This window comes from Mercenaria mercenaria, chromosome 11, assembly GCF_021730395.1.
Source record: "Mercenaria mercenaria strain notata chromosome 11, MADL_Memer_1, whole genome shotgun sequence".
Taxonomy (NCBI): domain Eukaryota; kingdom Metazoa; phylum Mollusca; class Bivalvia; order Venerida; family Veneridae; genus Mercenaria; species Mercenaria mercenaria.
The window spans coordinates 390,478-415,090 of record NC_069371.1 but is presented as its reverse complement, the minus strand read 5'-3'; the positions used below and the strand labels follow the sequence as shown (position 1 = coordinate 415,090).

The 24,613-nt window shown below is 34.5% G+C and overlaps 2 long non-coding RNA genes across 2 annotated transcripts; both read right to left on the bottom strand.

The window, feature by feature from the left end:
- Window positions 1–1,843: 1,843 nt before the first annotated feature.
- LOC128546966 (uncharacterized) lies at window positions 1,844–13,477 on the bottom strand. Its single transcript, XR_008366224.1, has 3 exons — window positions 13,281–13,477; window positions 10,994–11,148; window positions 1,844–3,478 (listed from the first exon to the last, which is right to left on the bottom strand). It is a non-coding gene; the product is annotated as an uncharacterized LOC128546966 (long non-coding RNA).
- Window positions 13,478–15,209: 1,732 nt separating this feature from the next.
- LOC123532057 (uncharacterized) lies at window positions 15,210–23,990 on the bottom strand. Its single transcript, XR_006682568.2, has 4 exons — window positions 23,855–23,990; window positions 17,628–17,862; window positions 15,726–15,796; window positions 15,210–15,353 (listed from the first exon to the last, which is right to left on the bottom strand). It is a non-coding gene; the product is annotated as an uncharacterized LOC123532057 (long non-coding RNA).
- Between the last annotated feature and the right edge of the window lie 623 nt (window positions 23,991–24,613).

Genomic DNA, 24,613 nt, shown 5'->3' with positions numbered 1-24,613 from the left:
TATAAATAAAGCTTCTATTGTGCAGACAAGGTCAAAAATAGCTAATTTTGGCCCTTTCAGGGGCCATAACTCTGGAACCTATAATGGGATCTGGCCAGTTCAAGAAAGGAACCAGGATCTTATGGTGATACAAGTTGTGTGCAAGATTGGTTAAAATAAAGTCATAAATGAAACCACTATCGTGCAGACAAGAAATTGTGGACGGACGACGGACGAAGGGCGATCACGAAAGCTCATCCTGTCACTACGTGACAGGTGAGCTAAAAAGCTATTAATTTCGCGCGGTAACTGACACGTAAGGTCATGACGTCATTTTAAGGCAACACTGTTTTGAAGCGTTCCTGCGGCAATTTATTCATTATTTCTGCATTATTAAACCATAAAGCATCAGATCGAAGACAGGTTCATGATTTGTTTTCAGAAGAATGAATATACAAACACATTTAGTTTGTCATAAACGTCGTCGTAAATCGCCACGTTAGCTTCCGGTTGGACATGCGCACATACAAATATGAAGGTAACCTACCTCCTTAACAACAAGAGGGCAAAGATGGCCCTAGGTCGCACACCTGTGTAACACTCCATAACAGTGTAAACATGTTTTACCTAGTGACTACATGGAAACAAATATTTTGACCAATTTTCAGTAAGATTGGACCAAAGAACGTGGCATCTCGAGTGTAAACAAACATTGTGTTTGATTTGACCTAGTGACCTACTTCTTGACCCCACATGACCCTGATACGAACTTGTCCAAGACTTGATGATCACAAAGGGCCATAACTCTGCAACCCATGATTGGATCAGGCCAGTTGTAGAAAGGAAACGAGATAAAATGCCAATACAAGTTATGTGCAAGTTTTATGTTGGTTTCAAAATGTGGTCTCTGTCATGTTTACAAGCCAAATATGGCAAATTTTGGCCCTTCAGGGGCCATAACTCTGGAACCCATGAAAGGATCTGGCCAGTTCTCGAAAGGAACCAAGATATGTCCATACAAGTTGTGTGTAAAGTTGATTAAAATCAAATACAAAATGTGGTCTCTATCGTGTCACTACATGACAGGTGAGCTAAATATGTAGATAACAATCATGAACTGGTCTTAAGGTACTGGACCCGTAAAAGTTTATTCAATTCCTACCATAAACCTACGTTGACTGCAATTTTCAAGGGTGTGTGTGTGGGGGGGAGGGGGGGTAGGTTCAAGCCCCAATGGGACCAAAAATCTTTCTCCATATTTTCTTTTTTTTCCAGTAAGTATTTACTTCTTTCAAGACTAATTATGGATGTATTGTACAAAAGTGGAATATTTTCATTCAAGGCAAATGGGATTTTATCTCATAAATGCATCAGCCAAAAGTGATCACTGAATTGACCTAGTGGCAACATTTTCGTTTTTATTGTGTTGAGCGACATGTGGAGTTTCCATTTTTTCTATTTTATGAGGAGATGTCGTTTAAAGTTAAAGTTTACGGACGGATGAGTCACGACGGACGGTGAGTGATCACAATTGCTCACCCTGAGCCTTTGGCTCAGGTGAGCTAAAAATTGTTGAACAAGTCTGATTTTTAGGGGAATACAACTAGGGTCAAATGCATCATTCTGACAAAGTTTGGTCAAAATCTCCCCAGTAATTTCTGAGGAGAAGAGATAACGAGAAATTGTTAACGGACGGTGGAAGGATGGACGAACGACGGACCACGGACGCAGAGTGATATGAATAGCCCACCATCTGATGATGGTGGGCTAAAAATGTACATAACATTCATGATAATGTAAAACAATAACCAAAACAATTCTCCCAATTTCAGTTCAAATTCAAAAATGACAAGAAAGGAAAGAGAATGCTACAAAATTTGTTTGTTTCCAGTTCACGAGTTGCAAAGGAAAAAAAGGTAACATATTTATGATAATTTCAAAAAGTATAAAATGCATTTCAGACTCCTCCTACACTTTAACATTTGCAATGAAGATGCTTTTGAAAACATTTCCCTTATGAAAAGACAGAAAAACTTAAAAAATCATTTATTTTTCATTTCAGCTCAACTCCACTATGAATAATGCGGACTTCATAAGTATCCTAACTGATAACGGCTTGGGAAAAAATGGAAAAGGCAGCAGTACTAGTAAAATAAATATATGCATTAGTTTTAAAGCCAATGATTATCAGAAAAACATTGACCATAACCATTTGTGTTTCATTATGTCAAGAGTAGTTCACTGCTGTCATATAATGATATGATTGTTTGTATTGGGTTTAACAGTATTTTTCAACAGTACTTACGGCGGGCAGTTAACCTAACCAGTTTTCCTGGATTCTGTATGAGTAAAAACCTGTTCTCCACAAGTGACTGCCAACTTCCCCACATGTATCAGAGGCAGAGGACTAATGATTTCAGACACAATGTCGTTTTTCAAATAGTCATGGAGAACAGATGGCCAGCACGAGGATCGAACTCTTGATTCAGCGACCCGTACACCGAGACTCTACCTATAGAGCTAAGCGGCCGAGTACTGTCTTATTATGAACATTGCTTATTGTTATATAATATCGTAATTAGGTGTAGTAAATTTTAAATATTTAATAGTGCTTTATCTTTTGTTCAATTAAAAAAATTTTGATGAAGGTCTAAAAAATATGTAACAATTTGTAAAATTTTAACATCTGAGAAATAACATGGCCTGAGGGAGATGGATGTATATTTCCACAATATACACATGTTGACACAGAAATGCAAAGTCTGAAAGGAAAATGTGCAGGTAGGCAACATGTTTGCAAATATAAACACTGAAAGATGATATACATGCATTAAAGGTTATCTAATCAACATATAAATACAAAAATCCTTTGAATTTTCAAAATGTGTTGTCAAGTGTTTCTCAATTCTTTGATTAAAAATGGTTGTCCATGTTCATGCATCCGTTATAATATCCAAAAAAAATAATGGGGACAACTACACTGTAAGCCCCAACAACCCACAAATAACCCATAATTTAAAATCCAGTTACATTACAGTACCACAGAAGAGGTGCGGTGTTTCACCAAGGTAACTTAAATGAAAATTATTTTTTTTACATTCAACATCTTTAAAAAATGTAGAACTATGGGTATATCTTAAGGCAGGTTAAATTAAGAAAAATCACAATCAATGGTACACATAAATATGATGTTTTTTTTTTATATGGGAGACATGTAATTAAGTTTAAGCAAGTCTTATCTCAAAGTAATGCTGTTTCTGAAACATGTACAAGAGATTCCAGGTCATTCAAGTAGCCAGTTGTAGGAACTGGTTTCACAGTTGACGAGAGTCAACAGTCTTTTAACATCAAACTTTGAGACTTGAAAGCTGTTTCATTTAGTTTATTTCAATTACCATCTTATACTCTCCAAAGACTCAGTCAATGCTTAGTTCTGACAGAAGAAATATTATATACTTCCACTTTCCAGAGCAAAAACAATAGGCTTTGATGCAGGTACCTGAAAGAATAAACAGAAATAAACTAAAATGTCTCTGTAGAACACAGGGTATGCCCCCACTGTTTGTCAAAAATAAAGTGCAATAATTCCAATTTTGGCAGTCTTAATGGGGTTTTATTGTCTTAACAAACATTTTATGCCAAGGATTAAATATTCTAGGCCATATACCTTTTTCAGCTGCAGTCCGTTTCATTTGAATTGACAGGGCAGAGTTAGTCACTTACTTATGCAAATAATGGTAATCTAAAAAAAAGACCAAAATAGGTTAAACAATATAACTGTTTACTTCCGTAATCTGCAGTTACTAACTATTAAAATTTAACTCTACATTGGTTACATGTACTACATATCATGCGCAATAATGTAGTGGACCATCGTGAAACAACCCCTCAACAGGTAAAAAAAAGCACTTTATGGGCATAAAAAAACCGGAAAAAAGACAACACTATTTACAGGGGAGTAACTCTTTAATTAGCTAAAAGTTTCTCACGAAGAATCACAAGTGTAATATTTGGGAATTCAGAAAAATGTTGTGTAATAATTACCTGTTTTAAGCATTGTTTTCTTTAAAAAGAAAATAAATCAAACCGTGTTACAACAAGAAACAATGGACAAAGCTACAGAAAGGACAAAAATTAAAATGCTACCTTGACAGAGTTTTCTTTTCCCAATTACTGACATTGTGACCTAGTTTTTGAAACATTATTACATTAATAGATTTAACATTTCAGGTTCATTCAATGTTCCTGTTAGGAAGATATTGCCTGCACTGTCGGCCTTCTCAGTGAGAGACATTAATTCAGAATGGGTTAACGAAATAAAAGAAAGTTTGGTAATACAACCGACAACACCGGTAACAAGAATTCCTGTTCTTGTTGACAGACACGAGGTACAGTGATTTACTGCAGATATGATCAATTCATTTGAAAAAAAGTAAATTAATCTGTTCGTATATATTATTATGTATTCTAACACGACCAGCGAATAACCTACATACATGTAGAGCAAAATCTATCTCCGGATTATTCTGCAATAAACCACTCGCGTGCAATGATGTCATTCAATCCAGGTATGTAGCACAGTCATAAAGAGTAGTTACCACTTCTCTAACACTGTTGATACTAGTTTGTCAAGTTAGAAGTGAAATAAGTTCCCAGGTGTGATTTATCGTAGAATAACCCTAGGTTTTCGTTCTTGTGCAAAACAATATATCACTTGGGCCTACGGCCTTCGTGATTTATTTCTACGCTTAAGGACTAAAAACTCTGGGTTATTCTACAATAAACCACACTTTGGAAGTTATTATTTCTTAAATACAACAGGATCAAGATGACCCTGGATCGCTCACGTGAGTAATACGAGCTACATGTTTCAAATTACAAACTGATGCTAAACTATTAAGAAAGGCAGTAGGTCACATTCATGGTCAATGAAATTCAGTTATATTCGGTGTGCAACACTGTGTATGTCATCCAAATTTAGAGGCTGTATCATAAACAAGCCCGCCCGCTTAGCTCAGTAGGTAAGAGCGTTGGACTACGGATCGCGGGGTCGTGAGTTCGATCCTCGGGGGGGGGGGGGGGGGGGGTATGTTCTCCATGACTATTTGATAAACGACATTATGTCTAAAATCATTAGTCCTCCACCTCTGATTCATGTGGGGAAGTTGGCAGTTACTTGCGGAGAACGGGTTTGTACTGGTACAGAATCCAGGAACACTGGTTAGGTTAACTGCCCGCCGTTACATGACTGAAATACTGTTGAAAAATGGCGCTAAACCCAAAACAAACAAACTGTATCATAAACAAGAGGGTCAGGAAGGCCCTGTATCGCTCACCTGACCTATTGACCTAAAGATCATCTAGATTACCATTCTGACCAAGTTTCATTAAAGAGAATTCCTATAGTTTTTTCCTTTCATAGAATTTTTTCAAATTTACATATATGATAGAAAAATTTGTGCTGAAAACAATGAACAAATAAAAACAATAGTTCACCAGGCTTGTTTTTGGGAAAGATTGTTTTGAACACACCCACTGTTGCTGAAACTGTCAGCGATTTTTTAACATTTCCATAATTTTCTGCTTTTTTTATAAATACCAACCAAAATATACATCCATACAGCACAATAGGGTTTATTCTTTTTACAGATTTTATTATATACTTATTTGACATCATAGTCATATTTGTAATACTAGATTCTTACAATAATGGGTACAAATGGAAAAAAAATTCTTGTTTCATATTCGCCTTTGTGAACGTTTTTCAATGAAAAATACTCATAGTGAAGAATAATGTTTTTAGATTCTGAACAAACTGTTTCATAGATTTTTTTCCTGTTTTTCTCGTGTATAAATAATTGTATTGTGAGCATAAAAATGGATGGCTAAAAATGTGTAGGTCACCAGGCTAAATTTTATGTTAAGACCGCTTGAATACAACACCTGTTCGGACAAAAATGGTGCGAACCTGACCAAATTGATTACATATATATCTGCTAGAAGTTAAAAAAAAAGTTTTAAAAATTCTTAATTTATTCTATAATTTAATACTAAATAATCTGAAAGGTGATTTCGTCTTATCAGTACTAAGTCAATTGTCTTACATTATATGAACAATACTGTCTTTGTACTAAAATGCGATGTAAAAAAATAACCACAAAAATGGCAAGATACTTGTCAGGCATGATAGTTGTCAATACAAAGTAAACCAGTATCAACATTTTTTACTGATAAAACTTATCAAAAATGTTATTTCATTCAATATTCATCATACTTAAGATTGTCTGTCATATATTTCAAGAAATGTTGACTTAACTTTAGTTTTCCGTAGAACGTGTCGGCTGCACAGAAAGATGCGCATAAAAAACTATAGGAATTCCGTTTAAGATATGGTCATAAATGTGGCCTCTAAAGTGTAAACTAGCTTTTCCTTTGATTTTACCCGGTGACCTAGTTTCTAACCCTACATGACACAGATTCGAACTTGACCTAAAGATCATCAAGATTAACATTCTGGCTAAGTTTCATGACAATACAATTATAAATGTGGCCTCTAGAGTGTTAACAAGCTTTTTCTTTGACTGGACCTGGTGACCTAGTTTTTGAACCCACATAACTCAGATTTGAACGTGATCTATACGTCATCAAGATTAACATTCTGACCAAGTTTCATTAAGATATGGTCATAAATGTGGCCTCTACAGTGTTAACTAGCTTTTCCTTTGATTTGACCTGGCGTCCTAGTTTTTGATTCTACATGACTCGGATTCATAATGGACCTTGAGATCATCAAGATTAAAATCCTGACCAAGTTTCATGAAGATACAGTCATAAATGTGACCTCTTCCGTGTTAACTAGCTTTTCCTTTGATTTAACCTGGTGACCTACTTTTTGACACCTGATGACCCAATACTGAACTTTTCCAAGATTTTATTGAGGGTAACATTCTGACCAAGGTTAATTAAGATCGGTCCAAAATTGTGACCTCTAAAGTGCTAACAAGCTTTTCCTTTGATTTGACCTGGTGACCTAGTTTTTGACCCCAGATGACCCAAGGTTTAATTGAGAGTAATATTCTGACCAACTTTCATTAAGATTGACCAAAATTAGGACCTATAGAGTGTTAACAGTCAAATTGTTGACAACGACGGATGGACGACTGATGGACTACGACGGACGACGGACATAGGGCTATCACTAAAGCTTACCTTTGAGCACTTCATGCTCAGGTGAGCTAAAAACAAGAAAGTAGGTCAGCTTGTCAAGGTCACAGTAAAGTGACATCATATTACTTAGGATCACCTGGTAATTATAATTAAACAGTGTTGGAAATAGGATCAGATAATCATATAAGTATGTTTTCCTATATAAATCATAGAACTAAATGACCCCGGGGCAGGACCTCATTTAACACCAGGGGCATAATTTGAATAATTTTTGCAGAGGACTAATTAATTTTTCCCTATCGGCTAAAACAAGATCAGATAAGGAAAGTTTGTCTCACTTTTGGTCAAAAATGAAATGTCAAGAATCCTTTTAAAAAGGTGTTTGTTATATTGGGTCATATGTGACACATAAAATTCCAAAGGGTTTTAGCTTGCGTTTGAACATTTAACAAGCTGCAGCCGTTCAATCCTCTGAAGGTAGTTGATCTACGGACACTACTACTAAAAGCATATCGGTGCTGTATTTTCAATGAATACAACACAATAGCAAAAACTGTTCTACCCAAATGCACACACAAACATCTGTGAACACATTTGGTAATATGTATCAGTTCTGTTCCAATGCAATATTTGATCCCATGACACAAGAAGAAGGATATTTAAAGCTTAACATTTACTTAATTGGTTAAAATTTTATTGCTTTTGCAATTCAGCTGGGAAGAACCAATAAAGTACATCAATAAAGAAAACTTGTTTAAGCTGTCTCAATATGTTAGTTTTAGAAATGTGATAAATTCTGTTTAAGTGTCAAATTATCTACGGACACTACGAAATATGTTATATATACGCCAACTATGACTTTGACTACATATGATATGTTAACTAAAATTATTAACTGTTTTGTATTCTACAATGCACAAAGTTCTGTTAATAATGCCTTTCATGACAAATATGATATGTTCTGAAGTTTAAACATTGAAATTGAAGAAAAAAACAATTTTAGGTACTACTTATGACAATTTCTTTTGACTCTGAACTCTTTTGGTTAACCTTGCAACTTATTGACATGTAAATGCCTTTTCTAGAACCTAAAGGTAATGTTCGAAACAAAATCTGAACAATAAAATAGTCAAATAACTATTAATAAATTTTAAAACAACCGTCCGAAAGATCTACGGACACTATCAAATATGTTATGGTGTGTATATGTAGGTTGGCAGCCCTTATAAAAAGTGTTTTTGCCACTGTATTCATGAGTCATACAACATCAAGCTGTATAGAACAGAATAAATGAACTGGCACCCAGAAAAGTGCTATTCAAATATTCCAGTTCAAATATAATCCCAAAGTCACAAGAAATACATGTACATCAATTTTAATAGAAAACGAGAACAAAGTAAAAAAAAAGTTGCATATATGCTTTAAGCCAGCACTTCAGACACTAACTTAAGCACTACAGACAATATCTTCAGGTTTAGTGTATAACATCAGCTCATTCTACTTTCCCTATCTGATCTTGTTTTAGCCATATAAAAGTCTATATACTTAGGACCCCAAGGGTAGGGCCTCTTTTCAACCAAGGGGTACATTTTGAACAACTTTGGTTGAGAACCATAAGACAATGCTATAAAATCTGGAAAGTAGATCCCTCGGAAGCACCGAGAACAAGGCAAACAGTAAAAATTGCAGACTCGGTTTGATTGAGTCTGTTCATGAGCAGTAATGGAAAATGCAACACTGTCCACGCCCCCTAGCACCGGCTTAACCAAATATCAAAGGTTTAAGTCCTGCGGTTTCAGACAAGAACATTTTTAACATTTTTTTTTTCAAAGTATATGTAAACCTGGGACCCCCGGGGCCATATTTGACCCTAGGGGGATACTTTGAACAATCTTGGTAGAGGACTACTAGATGATGCTACAAACCAAGTATCAAAGCCCTAGGCCTTGTGGTTTTGTACAAGAAGATTTTCAAACTTTGCTCTATGTAAGTTTATATAGACCATGTGACCCCCGAGGCGGGTTCATATGTGACCCTAGGGAGATAGTTTGAACAATCTTTGTAGAGGACCACTAGGCAATGTTACACACCAGATATCAAAGCTCTCGGCCCTGTGGTTTTGGACAAAATGTTTTTTTTATAGATTTTCCTTTCGGTTGCCATGGCAACCAGAGTTCCGCATGGAATTCAATTCTTTGAACAATTTTGAAAGAGGGCCACACAAGGATCGTTCCTGTGAAGTTTGTTGTAACTCTGCCCAGTGGTTTTCAAGAATAAGATTTTTTAGAAAATGTTGACGGACACATGACGGACATCGAGCGGTCACAAAAGCTCACCATGTGCCTTTGGCTCTGCCTCAGAAGAGCTAAAATATGGACAGGAGTTTGGATGCGTAATAATTAAATCATAACAGTTCATGTTTTGTTAATTGAGAAAATTATTGGAATATATTTATGACTTCAATTCGAACAATGCAAACAATTCGCATTTTACAATACTACATTTTCAACGTAATACCTCATTCGGGTCATATGATGTTACAATTTATCCACCTTTGGTTAGAAAGTGTTACATAGCCAATGGAACATATCTATATAAATATTTGTCTGCTTTTTATAAAGATTATAAAGTCATTTTAGGAATTAGTGACCTAACAAGAGCTGTCTGTAAGACTGCGCGGTCGACTTCTCTCAGTGCTTGACTCTGAATTAGAGCTTTGCCAGTAAAAAAAGAACAACAAGTAGCTGCGTTCAATAAACGCTTGATGCCCCCAGTTGCATCCTTGTCTATAGACTTTGCACCTAAGTCCAAAACGAGGTCAAGGTCAAGGCCAAACTGAGGTCAGGTGATGTTTGATGATGGGGAATTGTCACGGTTAACATCTGTACTAGTATCAATTCATTATTGTAAGGGGTATTGATGCTAGACGAAACGGTCCTATTTGGTTAACCAAGAGATGGCCCATATAAAATAACCTTAGTCCAAAATGAGGTCAACGTCAAACTGCGGTCAGGTGATGTCTGAAGATGAGGAATGGTCGCAGGTTACATCTGCATTAATATCAATTCATTCTAGTAAGGGGTAATGATGCTAGACAAAACGGTCCCATTTGGTTAACCTCGGACGGACGGACGAACGAACGAACAGACGGACGGACAGGACAATCACTATATGCCTCCCGCATCAGTAGATGCTAGGGGCATAAAAAAAAGTTAAAAAGGGACATAACTGTCAAAATTCAAATCAGAGTTATGGGAATTTTGTCTCCAGATGTAGACTTTGATAGTAAATAACAGGCCTGGGATTTAGTCAGAAATCAAAAGTCTGAAATCCCCATTTTCAATAGAGTTATATAGGGAAATTCTGGCAACCAGGGGTCAGATGTTCGAAACTTTAACCGGTTGTTAAACTAACCGCTGGTTAAATTTTGATTCAAAACACTAGTCTTGGTGGGAAACACTAGTATAATGTTTTGATTTTATTGTAAAGAATTTTCAAATTTCATAATTCATAACTCATATATTTGTTTTTCTTAGTCTTCTAACATGTCGAAAACTAACCTTAAAAGTTAATCAACTGTTAGCTTAATCCCCTGTTAAAGTTTCGAACAACAGAGCGCAGAGTCTGAAATCAGTATTGTAAGTTTCAAGTCAATAGCTTTGATAGTAACAGAGATATTGGACTTTATTCGGGGTGAGTGCAATAGCTTTTCTTTTTCTTCGAAAAATCGAGCTAAAACCTGGCACAAAATAATGCCATGGTCAGCACAGCTTCGAAAAAAAGTTCCATATTTCACTAAATACATGTGAATGCAAAATTGAGCAAATAATATAAATGAAATCAATACCTTTTTCTGTACCTGCCAATATGAATTTGCATGTATACGTTAAAAGGTGGAATCCAAAGACTCTTTCAAGGAAGAGATGCTGGCTACTGTCAACTTATATGCCTTGGGAGGAAATCACCTGGTTCAAGCAATGAAGATGGTACTGGATCAAAATCCTGGAAATGATAATTACAGCTGTTTAAGGTAATGTATCCAATTCTTACTCTCAGTTTAAGCTCTTCGATGGAACACTACACATTTTCAGTGGAATAAAATTGATATTATCCTTTTTTCAAACAGTTAAAGTATCAATTTCATTATTCACTCTTATGAAACAGCACTGCTATGAAAAACATGTACAACAAAAAATAGAGAATTCATTGCCAGATATACTTGGTAAAGATGTAGATGTATAAAAATACTTAAGGATTATAAATTATACATCATTGCATTCTTTTGTCCCTGTATACACCCATTCAATAACGTGAAGAAAGTGTGTGCAATCAGAAAAAGAAATAAATTGCTGTTAATACTAGATTTTTTTACTATGAACTGTATTTCCAAGGGGCGTACATGTATATGTGTTTCTGCACAAACAAACAACTGGTATCAGTGTCTTGCTTCTTTCATAAAAACATTGCATTCCAGCATGTAAAATGCAATATACACTATAGAACGTTTTCATGTGAGCTAAAAATCCAATGCATAGGCCTTGCACCTTCAGGACAAAAACAATTTACAATTTCTCTCCTTTATGTGTACTTATAACATGAGCTTCTATGGGGCACGGCCTATACACCCATTGGGTATAACTTAAACAGCTTTGGTAAACGCCAACAAACCAATGTAACATACAAAATATGAAAGGCTTGTTGGTTTATACAAGAAGATATTTACTTTTTTCCACTATATACAAGTGTAGGCAAATACTTGAAAATGAACACTCTCTTCGAATACCAATAAATTTATATCTTGATTCAGGTGCTTCTCAATGTTGAATATCCACTCTAATATATTACATTATCTCATATACACTTTTTACTACAAATTTACAAGGCCATAGAAGTTGAAGTCTTCTGCGGATTAACAAATCTGGAAGCAAGATTTGTGGGAAGTGCGCATAACAAAAAGTGCAACACCTTAAAACCAACTTTTCAAGTATTACTTAATGCATGTCAAATGATGACAGTGAACAAGTGTCTACAGTTACAATCCTTTCCCATTAGTGGGTACTGAGACACCAGCTTACATACAAAACCTTGACCAACAATTTAGAAGTCAAAAATGGGGCATAATAATTTTGTAAAAAAGCAAAAAAAAGAAATCTGGAACCTGTGCAATGTAAGTCAGTTTATCACAGTGAATAAGTGGTTACTGAGATACCAACTTACATCTAAAACTTAACCAAATCGGGATGTCGACGCCGATGCACACGCAGACGCAAGGGCGAGTGCAATAACTACTATTCTTTGAACAGTCAAGCTAAAAATGGAAGTTGCATTTTACCTTAAAAAAATAAATTGATTGTAACTGCTATTCATAACTGTTTATTTAACAAATAATCAAGGTCTTCGTGTAGTTTATCGCCTGATATACCAGGGATCGGAGTTCAGACGCGTAGAAATTGAACCACGAGTGCGTTAGCCCGATTGGTTAAATACTGAAGCATCTGATTGATGAACCATGGTAAATTAGAAATAAATCACAAGAAGGCCTTGATTGTTTTCATTCTGACATGCTAATAGACATACTCTAATAAATACTATGCTGAATTTCTTTTACCCAAGGAGTAATGTATCGGACGTCATGCGGCATTTGCTTTGCCATAACGGACGTCATAATGCTCTCATACTGGTCCGTGCCTCAGCCGTTGCTTATTGCAGAATATACAAAGCTTGATTTCCTCCTTTGTTTACAGTACAGTGACTCTTTTGCCTATTTTTACTGCCGAAAATTGTAACCTCTTGAAACAACTTTCAGTTACAAAATGTAGAGATTTATAACACTTATTATAATAATTAAACATATCTCTGTTTTTCCCGATTTCATTGCGCTCATTCTCCAAATTCAGCGGGCATAGGCACCATTATTATTTTTCAAAAAAAAATTTAAAAAATCATTGCTTCAACTGGAAATCAAACTGAGTCAGGTTAGAATAAAATTTAAGTATCTTTTACGTGTATTCTAATATCAAATTTATGCAAGAAAGGCAATAACTTTAAAGTTGGGAAGCCTGAAATGCCACTTTTAAAGCTGGCAATATAAGGTAAAGTGTATAAGATTTCGCAAATGTCCCAGTAATATTTACCTTGAGAAATCATTCACTAGCTGATGTCCTCTGTTTTGAGCATATAGGCAATATTCAACCAAATCACTTCGAAACCTACAGGATAAAGTGAAGAACTGTCGAGGAATATATGAAGGCTATGTAAATTCATCTGATGTCTCGTGGAAAGAAGCATGTGCCCGTTCCTTAGGACTGCTTGATGGAAAGGTATGAATTATCTGAAAAAATGAAACAAAAAGGTCATTGACCCAAAATCAGGGCACTTGTTTGGCCGTTTTGGGAGCGGAAATGGGCCTAATTCCACATCATAAAATTAGGTTTCTTTCTACAGTTAATGTGAAATTTAGCACCATAAATAGATTTAGAAATAAGCTTTCAATTTTTATCTTCCAATATGTGTGAAGTTACCTCAAAAACAGAATGGGGAGAGTTAGACATCTTTAAAATTACCGAGTCAGGCCAAAATTAAAAACATGTTTGTTTGCTGTCTCCCTACCTACCCACCTAAAATGCTGCACCCCAAAAGTTTTTATCGAACAATGCTGGTATTTTTTTTTTAATTTGGCGGTATGACACGTGCCGCATATATTTCACGTAAGCAAAATAAAAAGTAAGAAAGTTAAAGTTTCATTCTTTTATACAACATACAGATTTGTCTTATTTTTACAGAAGAAATATTCTGTAAAGAAACAATCATATATTCTACTGGTAAAAGTATATTTCCCCCACCAAAAAAAATAAGAAAAAAAATGAAAGAGTATGGTCGGGAGACAGCAAGCAAAGAATTTTTTTAATGTGGCCTTACATGTGGTAAAAGTTCTCTATTTTGCATTCATTCTTTACATTACATATTGTGGAAGAAATGTAGGTAGGTTTTACCCCAAGGTTATTTTCGAATGAAGTGTTTGAGTTAGAATTCTGCCTCATTAACTCCATTTACTTGAGGCACCCTAGAAACAAGAGCACCGCCTTTCGGTTGCTGGCGCTGATCTGATTTATTGGTATAATAGAAAAATTGCCTCAAACATGATTTTCCAGAAAGGGCCATAATTCTTTCAAAAAGCAGGATGGAGTTGTTTCTTGATGTACTGAGTCAGCTTAAGATGATGAACAACAGTTGCAAGTTTCAAGGCAATAGCTTTGACAGTTTAGGAGAAAAGTTTACATAAACATAAAACATAACCAATAAATCTGATATTTTCTAAGTCCGAAAAAGGGGCCATAATTCTTGCAACAATCAAGACATACTTATGTTTATTCCTGTTCAGGGTCAGCTTATGACGGTGAACAAGAATTGCAAGTTTTAAAGCAATAGCTTTGATAGTTTATGAGAAAAGCTGACGTACACATAAAACTAATCCAAGAAATCTGATTTTCAAAGTCCAAAATGGGGAAATAATTCTTGCAAAAGGCAGGCCAGAGTTATGTTATTTAATGTATAGGGTCAGCTTATGATGGTGAACAACTGTTGCAAGTTTCAAAGCAATAGCTTTTGATAGTTCAGGAGAAAAGTTGACCTAAACATAAAACTTAACCAATAAATCTTCTATTTTTAAGTCCAAAAGGGGCCATAAGGCCCATAATTCTTACAAGAAGCAGGCTAGAGTTATGTTTCTTGCTGTACATAGTCAGCTATTTATGGTGTACAAGTGTTGCAAGTTTCAAAGCAATACCTTTCATAGTTTAGGAGAAAAGCTGACATAAATATAAAACTTTACCAGGCAACGCAGACGCTGATCAAGTGATGACAATAACTCATCATTTTTAAAAAAAACAACAGATGAGCTAAAAATGTTAGCCGACACACACATTCTATAAATTATTTTAAAATCACGCCAACATTTTCGGACAAGAAAATCATTGTAATATCCGCTAGACATGTATATACAGAAACATGACAACCCCCTGTAGCTACAATATTTAATATTTATAAATCTAGTTTATTTACAGGAAATCAACAAAGACGGCATACCAGTCATTCTGTCCGTGGCAAGTTATAGTTCAATTAACTACAGTCACGTCGTGGAAATATTTTCTCAATTCACCAGAAACAGTCCAATGGGGACGAGCATTCCACAAGTAGTATGTAGTCCACTTTAAAAAGTAATGTTTTTTTTTTTACATGAATACAGTTACAAGGATTATTAACTTTAAACAAACATACTCATAAAAGCATATTTAAGTATTTCATGTGAACTTCGTTTATAACCCCCAGCCATTACAAATGTACAAAATCACTATAAAAACAACTTGTAACTCATATAAGTCAATTTCTAATCATTGGTAAACATTTCTTAGGAACAGATTAGTCAATAAAATTTAACACCATGAAAATAACAAGAGATCACAGAGACATTTGCACCCACAATTGAGCCTTTATAGATGTCATACATAATGCATATTTATAAGCAGTAACAGGAATTAAACCAACTTTTTTCATATTTTTACAGTTATTCAAAAACTTACTTTCTGTGAAGGACGAGAACAGAACTCCTTTCTGGCAGCAGCAATAGGCACAAATGGAGTTAAGCAGGTACCTGCAATTTACAATTTATTCAGACATAAGACAGCAAAAATATGAGAACATGATTCAATGAGAAATCAAACTTCTGGACAGCTGCATCATCATTTTCACAACATACATTCCGTAATCACACCAGTATATATCTCACTTGTGTGAAAACAAGTGAATGAAGTATTGCCATGCAATTCAAAGTCCACTACTGGAAGCACCTAAATTTCTCTACTAAAGTATAACATAATGAACTGATATCTGTCAATAATGTATAACAAAACACTGTACTATATGTACAATAAGTTATAAAATAACACTTAGACTAAAATTTGAAAATATAAAACCTTTTAATTGTTTTCATATAGCATATTTTAAGTGATTATTGAAAAATCTAAAACCCAATCCCAGGTAGAAATTATGATAGGTCAAAATACACCTAAAAATTAGATGTAACATGCATGTTCCACCACAGAAAACTGGGCTTAGTTTCAATAACAATAATAATAATAACAACAATACATGCAGACAGTAAGTTCCACACAGACTTTAACCAGAATTTCCTATTTCCAAAAATTGGCATATATTGCCCAAAATCCATGTCGGAGTTATTGGACTTAATCCAGTAAGGTTGATAATTGATCTAGACAAAGACAAAATCAGTTTCAAATCTATTTGCCTTTAAGTTACAGGGGACTGTACTTGCACCCAAAACTTTAACCAAGACTTTCCAGGTCAAAAATGGGGGCTAAATTTGGCCAAAATGTAGGTCAGAGTTATGGGACTTGATGCTATCAATCAGTTTAATAAACCCAAAAACAAATTAAGTTTATGAATCAAAAACAAATAAGAGCACCGCATTGCGGGTGCTGACGCTCATCTGATTTTTTGTATAATAGAAATATTGTCCTACCCATAATTTTCTAAGTCTAAAAGGGGCCATCATTCTTGCAAAAAGCAGAATAGAGTTATGTTTCTTGATGTACAGCGTCCGCTTATGATGGTGAAAAACTTTTGCAAGTTTTAAAGCAATAGCTTTGATAGTTTATGAGAAAAGCTGACTTAAACATAATACTTAAAGTTATATCCAGAAATCAAAGTATGCAAAACAAAGTTTAAGTACAAAAGGGGCATAATTCTATCAAAAATACAATTAGAGGTATAGGGTATGTAACCACACATGCAGATGATGATTATAAACAAATCATTTTAATTTCAAGTCATTATCTTTTAAAGTACCAAAGATATGTCTATTAATAAAGGTTTCGAACAAATTTAACATGAAAATAATTCTAAGTATAACTCCTTTGTGACTTTGACCTTGGGTATAATGGGCCCAGCCAATGCATATACAATGTTTGTATGCTGGACAATGAGAACTTACAGTAAGTTATAAGGAAAAGTAACAAAGTTATGACAGAAAAACAAAGGTTGCCGAAAAACTTTTACCTTAAAAATAACCTAAGTATAAGACATTGGTGACCTTGACCTTGGGTATAATGGACTCAGCCCCTACACATGCATTGTTTGTATACTGGACAATGTATGTGTGAAGTTAAAGCAAGATATAAGCAAATGTAACAAAGATATGACAGAAAAACAAAGGTTGCCGAAAAACTTTAACCAAGAAGGGTCACGTCGACGCCGACGTGAGTAGTATAGCCCCCCTATTCTCCGAATAGTGGAGCTAAAAATGAAAGTATTTCCTGAATTTGCCGTTGCTTTTCCGTTGTTCATTTTGCATGAACACCGAAAAGAATCATTTTATTTCTGAAAAAAAATAAGGCAAACAGACTAGTTTCAATCTGAGCCCTCAGTGCACTGTTTCATTCTTAACAACTACATCAAAACCTTACCTTCAACAATCACCTCCAGCTAAGTTGCAAATATACATTTTTCCTTTAAGGCAAGACTGGTTCTACAGGCCAAAAAGGAGCGTCTGCTTCCACAGCTTTTAGCTGAGACTCTTGGAGTGACTGTAGATGAGGCCTTGGTAACACACCCGGATGAGATGGAGGCAATTAAACAATTTGCAGGTAACCTTGATTCCTCTGAGAACTGTAATAACATATTCCCATTCCATGTCTTGGCCTAAAGTAAATAAAGTCATTTGAGTGTATGGAATATATCTACTGAGAAGTGAGAAAGTTTGCTATATTTTCACGAGTGCATAATATATTCCAAATTCACTCAAAATAGGCAAAATTTCTTATGCTCAATTATGTTGCGATGTGCATTTCCCAACAAATTTTAAACTAGGCGCGTGGAAACAGATGAGTATAAACAAAAATGATGTCAGACATGGTGTGACGTAAGCGAGATGCACACAAGATAAAGTTCGTTTCAATTTAATTTTAGCTGCATAAAGTTATGAAATTCGGAACAAGTAAAATAATTAGTATCAAGAAATCAAGGTTCAAATTTAGAATAGCCAGTGGGCTTGGAATGTACTAGCTAATTTCAGCTAGTCAATAATATACCAAGCAAATGTCTTCAAAGCTTTAAAGTTTAATAAAGTTTGTTCTGCAGGTATACATTTTTCTGCATGAAAGGAATTTTATCATTTATGTTTATAAATGATATTTCATTGTTCAACAAAACTTTGATATAATGCATGATTGCAGCTGGCATTAAGTTAACATGGAAGTCTTTGACTTCAGCTTGTAGGTGGTTAAAAATGGCACTACCTATTTTAAGCTAATAGAATTTTTCTGTGCGACTGGCTACATACAGAGATTAATCAGTAGGTTTTGGCCAGTAAAATGTTAATAAAGTAATTAAATATTATTGTTTAACATTAGCTAGTATCTTTACATTTTAGCTAGTAGGAAATGTTTCTAAATTTGACCCCTGAGAAATATACTATTTCGTGCGTACGACTACAATTTTCTTCCTATTTTAAATAAACAATATAAAATTCGTACACAATGTGTAAGTAGATCGGCATTTACAGTGAGTGCCATGAAGTGAGTGATATACAATGTAGATTATATCTCACTGATGAAACATTTCATCAGTTACCATAACATAAATAATAATCTTATTTCAGACACTGAAGTGACCAAGTCCAGAATACCAAGGTGTATTCTGGACTTCCTGGAAAAAGTCAGAAACAGCGAAAATGTAGAGGACAATACAAACATCGAAATTTCCACCATAAAAATAGACGGAAAAGAGGTTGTCGGCGAAAGTATGAATATGATAAAAAGAAAAGGGACAAAAACGATGAAGTGACTAGTAAAAAAAATGAAGACAGACAATGAAGAATATATGTAAAATTGAATTCAGAACTGTACTTCAATGTATTACTTAAGAAATAATAAGTTCCCAGAACAACCAAACCCCAGCGTTGTTATAGATGTTTAAACTTAATTGTATTAGTCAAGATCAAAATTTTCCGGTCATGTCCTTCTGACCGACGACTTTCCGGAAGTCTGCCTTAATAATGGGTTCTTCACCGTCTACCTCACAATTTGGCTTAAATAATATTCTTACATGATTGAAAATATATTAAGTTTGACTACATGTGGAATTGCAAAATTATGTTAATTTGACAAGTGACATAATACAGCAAATCCTTATAAGTGCATATGTTAAAATATATGTGTATAGTTTTTTAAAAATTATATATGACAAAATTATTGACTTTATTATTACCATTTATTCATCTTTCATTTTTATGAAAATTTGATTTTAACCTGCTTTTAAAACTTTTGAGTAAAATGGCCGACAATGTGAAGATGCCTTAATAGTTAACTGTAATAATAGAAGTTAGAACATACACATCCTATAAAAGATCCAATTTCAAATATAACAAAATCCCTTTTATTAACATGATGATGGTCAGAATCACTGGCACCGCAACAGGCAGACAATGAATTCCTCTGTAGATGTTATGCCCTGTCCCTAAGTATTCTATCAGAACCAAGATCATGACTGGGAAAATATACCTACCCATTTCAATTGCGCATTTCATATCTAAAACGCGCTGTTAGAGAAACTACACAAAGGTTATACTTTTTCAATGTTTAAAAAAGACACTTCCCTAGTGATGTTACATGCCAAATTACAAGATTGGCTGATGTGAAAATTTATGTCAGTCGTTGTTTAAATACACGCGTATGCTAGTATGTGTATATGCAGCATAAATGTGCAATATGATTTAAGAAAACACTACAGATGTACACAATTTACAAAATAAGACTTCATTTCAGATCATATATCAGATGAATATCATTCATCATTTTGACTTACTGCATTATGTTTCTGCTTGTTTACATTTCGCCTACCATGTGTGCCCTGCAGTGTGACCCCAAGACCGGATGTTCATTAGGGAAGTTCACACGGTCTCCAGTTTCTTCCATAACAGGTATGAAAGCATAAAATAAGTGGAGTGTCTATGCAATATGAAATATTGATAAAAAGTCACATGTGCATGATGTAAGATCAATTACACCTTGTTCACTATGACTGGTTCCCATCATAAAACTGCTCGTTTCAGGTGAGAAATGTACAATTGAAATGGGCAAGTCACTTTCACATTCATGACCATGGCTATAATATAATACCTAGGGGTAGGTACAAGGGCATTTCCTTTCTGCATTTGCATGGCTGCCTTTATGGTTAATTTTCCTTGCCACTTCACAGTACTTGTTTAACATTCATTGCATTCTATTCAATGTTACAACATTTCTTCATCTTAAGGTGTACAAGTTTATTGCGTGTCGTAATCACTGTTTATCATGTTCATATTTGCGTCCCTAAATTTGTCTGTTGTATTGTCGACTTGTAAAAAGTGCTTTTATGACAAATAAGAACTATAGTTGAAACATGTAACTTCATATGTGCTAACTCGCAGATTTTGCTTATTCCTGTACGTGCGATATTGAATATTTTTACTATCAATCACTGCTGCTTCATGTTTGATTGCTTTGTTTAAGTTTGCATGTTATTCAATCTTCATTCGGTTCTTTAACAGAAAGAATGTGTGTAACATTATACAACCATCACACAATTCAATGAGTCCTTAATAAATAACACACACATCTCTGTCAGAGTTTGTCCGAACCCTTTAAACAGAAACATGGTTTGTATCATGTCATTCTCAAAATAGAAACAGAGGCTGATAAGACAATGTGCTATTCTTATGAAACTTTTATTAATGAAAGGTAAATGTATTACTCCCAGCTGCTATTCTTAAGCTCACTTAGTATGTATCATGTCTATTGAATTTGTTGACTTTTAGGTTCGGTCGATATGTTGATTTATCGACCTGATAAAAGGGCAGTCAATATCGCTTTTATCAGGTCAATAAATCCACATATCAACATCAATAAAAGGCAGTAATTGTAAATTGTATATGATCTCAGGGCTCCAGAAAATTTTGTTGGCGTAGGATTATTTACTGATCATTATAACTTTTGCAGATGACTAAAAAATTAAAATCTGAAACTGACGAGGAGTAATTTTAATCCTGAAAATTTGTAAATGAGAAAAAAAAAACAGAAATCAGTTTTATAACTTATTTATTGGGTGTAACACCAACAACTTTGTTTGGAGTTCAGTTTCAATTCAGTATTCAAGTCTTTGCTTCTTCTCCATTGGCTTGCTTTGGCTTCACACTCACTGCCAAATCAAATAGATTATTCAATTTCAATATACCTTTAACAATGTTTTGGGAATCATATTTTGCTGGTTAAAATAATGGGTAGCACATTTTTTCACTACATACATTCTTAGAAAGAGACATGTTGTTCTTTACTCCATACCGGAATTTGATATTTTAAATCGACACTGCTTTAAAATACACTACCTTACCATCATTATTAATTCCCAACAATTTGATTTACGAACGCATTTAGTGTATAATTATAGTTTAACCTAAATTTATAGAGTACCATTCAATGCCTGTGTACATTCAATGTGGCAGAAGGAATGCCGATCGTGCTCTGTTATGTAAAGCATCCAGACGATTCAGATTTTGTTTACACTGGTAAGAAGTCATTGCATGCATTTCTGTAATTTCATGTACGTTTTTATATGCTAAAACATCAACAGACATGCGTATATGCATTATTTCAAAGCGTAATTTACGCTATTACGCATCTTATCTGGAGCCCTGTGATCTGTTAATTACTGTATGTGCTATACCTGTTATTTTTCTTCAAAAAAACAAAATCCTCTAATATCTTACTCCTGTATTGAGATGTGCATCTGCAATAGAAATGATGTAAATTGCAAATTGTTTTTACTTAACAATTCATGTATTTATTTGCAACAAACACCACATTTTGTAAGTTTTGATTTATAGGAATAAAACTATGTCTTCAGACTCTAATATGTGTATGAATTACAGATCATTTGTGTTTCTGAACATAACTGATAAAGTTTTATGTGGTGTTAAAGTCAAGTCCTAGATTTTGACATGTAACAACTTTTTCAGGTTTTTTGTGCAAAAGTGTCCGCAGTTAATTGCATTTTTTTGGTATTTCATCTATTTTGATATGACTTTTTCATCCACTATAAAGAAACATTTACATAGTTTCTTGAAAGAGATTACGAAGCAATTCAATAAAAAAAAAATATGACTGGAAATTTAGCCTCATTCAAATACACGGAACCTTCAGTTTGGAAAACCGTGTATAATTTCTAATCTGCACATTTTTAACTCTTGAAAATCATACATAGAGGATATTACATGAGTGTCTTTCAATATTGAATTTATTAAACGAGTTGAATGAAATAATAAAATACGAGGCTCTGCCGAGCATTTTATGAATTTTATACAACGAGTTTAATAAATTCAATGTGGAAAGTCACAAATGTAATATTCTTTTTATCACATGTTAGCCTTTCCTGTCGAACATTAAAATTTCTACATTCTTTTTCTATACAAACAAGTCAATTTGACCAACGTCTACTATACTATAAATGACGTCGACGTCAAAGCTTTATTACACTAGTGTATTATCATTTTTATTTAATGGCTTCATTACACTCCCGCGACGTCAAACATGTGATAAAGTATTTTAAATACCCTCTATGTAAGATGATAATATAGGTTTGAAAAGTGAACAAGAGTATTTCAATTTTTTGGTAGACACATTTATTGGAAATCCTGAAACAAGGCTTTGCAAGAGTTACCTTTACTGTGGTTATTTAAGAAAGAATATATCTCATCGGTAATTTGTCGCTGAATAAAACACTGGAGTTCAGATGCGAAGAAATTATATCACGGGGCGCAGCCCGAGTGATATAATACTACGCATCTAAACGACAAACAATGATTTATTCAAGAGCAAATCACTAAATGAGATATATTATTTCGATTCTAACACGTTACCAAGGACTTTGAAGTAAATCCTTGTTGGCATTCATTAAATATTTGGCCATTTTCAACCGGTTTCTTTTCCAGCGCGCCGCTACGCCGTTTCACTCTATGATGTAATAATTGTGACATCAGAACAGTGAATTGTTGTTCAATAATTCACTGTTTCAAGCCTTCTTTGTTTAATAGGAAAATGATTCGGTTCGTGTCAGAATGCTATACTTATCATCTCTTTCTTCATTTTATGTTAATCATGTTTACCTTTGTTATTCATAGCTGGTTGTAAACAGGTAAAAGCTCCATGAGCTTATGTTTATATGTTGTCTTCGTTACGACTCAAAATAAATATCATCTCATCTTACCTTATCTTATCTCATCTTGCCAGTGGTCAGAATGATTTCCATAAATTAATACAATAAATAAATTTCTTACATTCGGGTTATTCATATTCAAGGCAAACAAATTATTTTTCTTCTACTTTCGATTTAGAATGTTTAGTTCCGGTACTAAAAATTCAGGGTTTGCGGAACATACTTGCAAGCATTTGGATGAAAGGCAGGAAAGCAATAAGGTGACAGTGTATTTATATCGAATCCAGGGAAGGTCTTAGACCTGAAATACAACACGCAATTCGCTGTCCCAATTCAGAAAATAAACACTGATGTAATGTTAGACCACCTACGTGAGATCCCTATCGACCATTACTTCACATTCTCAGGGAAAATAATGAATTACAAAACAAACAAAAAAACTTACATTTATGACTGTACATTAATTCCTAAGTACATGAATTACTGACCACAGCTACCTAGGTAAACGACGAATTCCCTAACAGCTGGATGTACTCAGATTTTCTCAACATTTGCACATATCGTTCCACCACTTTGCACTACGCTTTAAATATTTGAATGTAATATCTAGGACAAATGGTGCTCGCAAGTATGCTTACAGAATCAATGTGGCAGGGAACCAGATATTATAATTAGCCGTTTTTTTTTTCTTTGGTGGCGAACGGATTTCTTTTTCCAGGAATAGGGAATAACTCCAAAAACAATCAGTCTCGTTCAGAAATTAAACACACTTAACTTGCAGTAATTTTCCTGGCAAATATATTTAAAAAAAGTGTGACATACACTGAGAATCCACATGCACTAATTTCTTGGGTGGATTAGCTTTGTTCGTTGGCACTCGAACAAATTCTTGGGGTTCTTCAAGGGGTAATGAAAATAACAACAATACAAGAAATTACTACTGCGATATATATAAAATTTAATAAACGCTATAACTTAATTTCAGAATCTAGAACGTCACATAATTAGTGTCTTGTTGACTACTTAGCCGTTCCAGAATGTATACCAATTACAGGCTGGTGAGTGGTTCCAGAACGTCTAACTGAGACATTCCAGAACGTCTAAGATGAAATGATGGCTTTACGGTTAGGGCACTTCTACCTTAGTGCTGTACCTAATGACAGATTTTTGGTGCCAGAACATATAAATTAATCATTCCAGAACG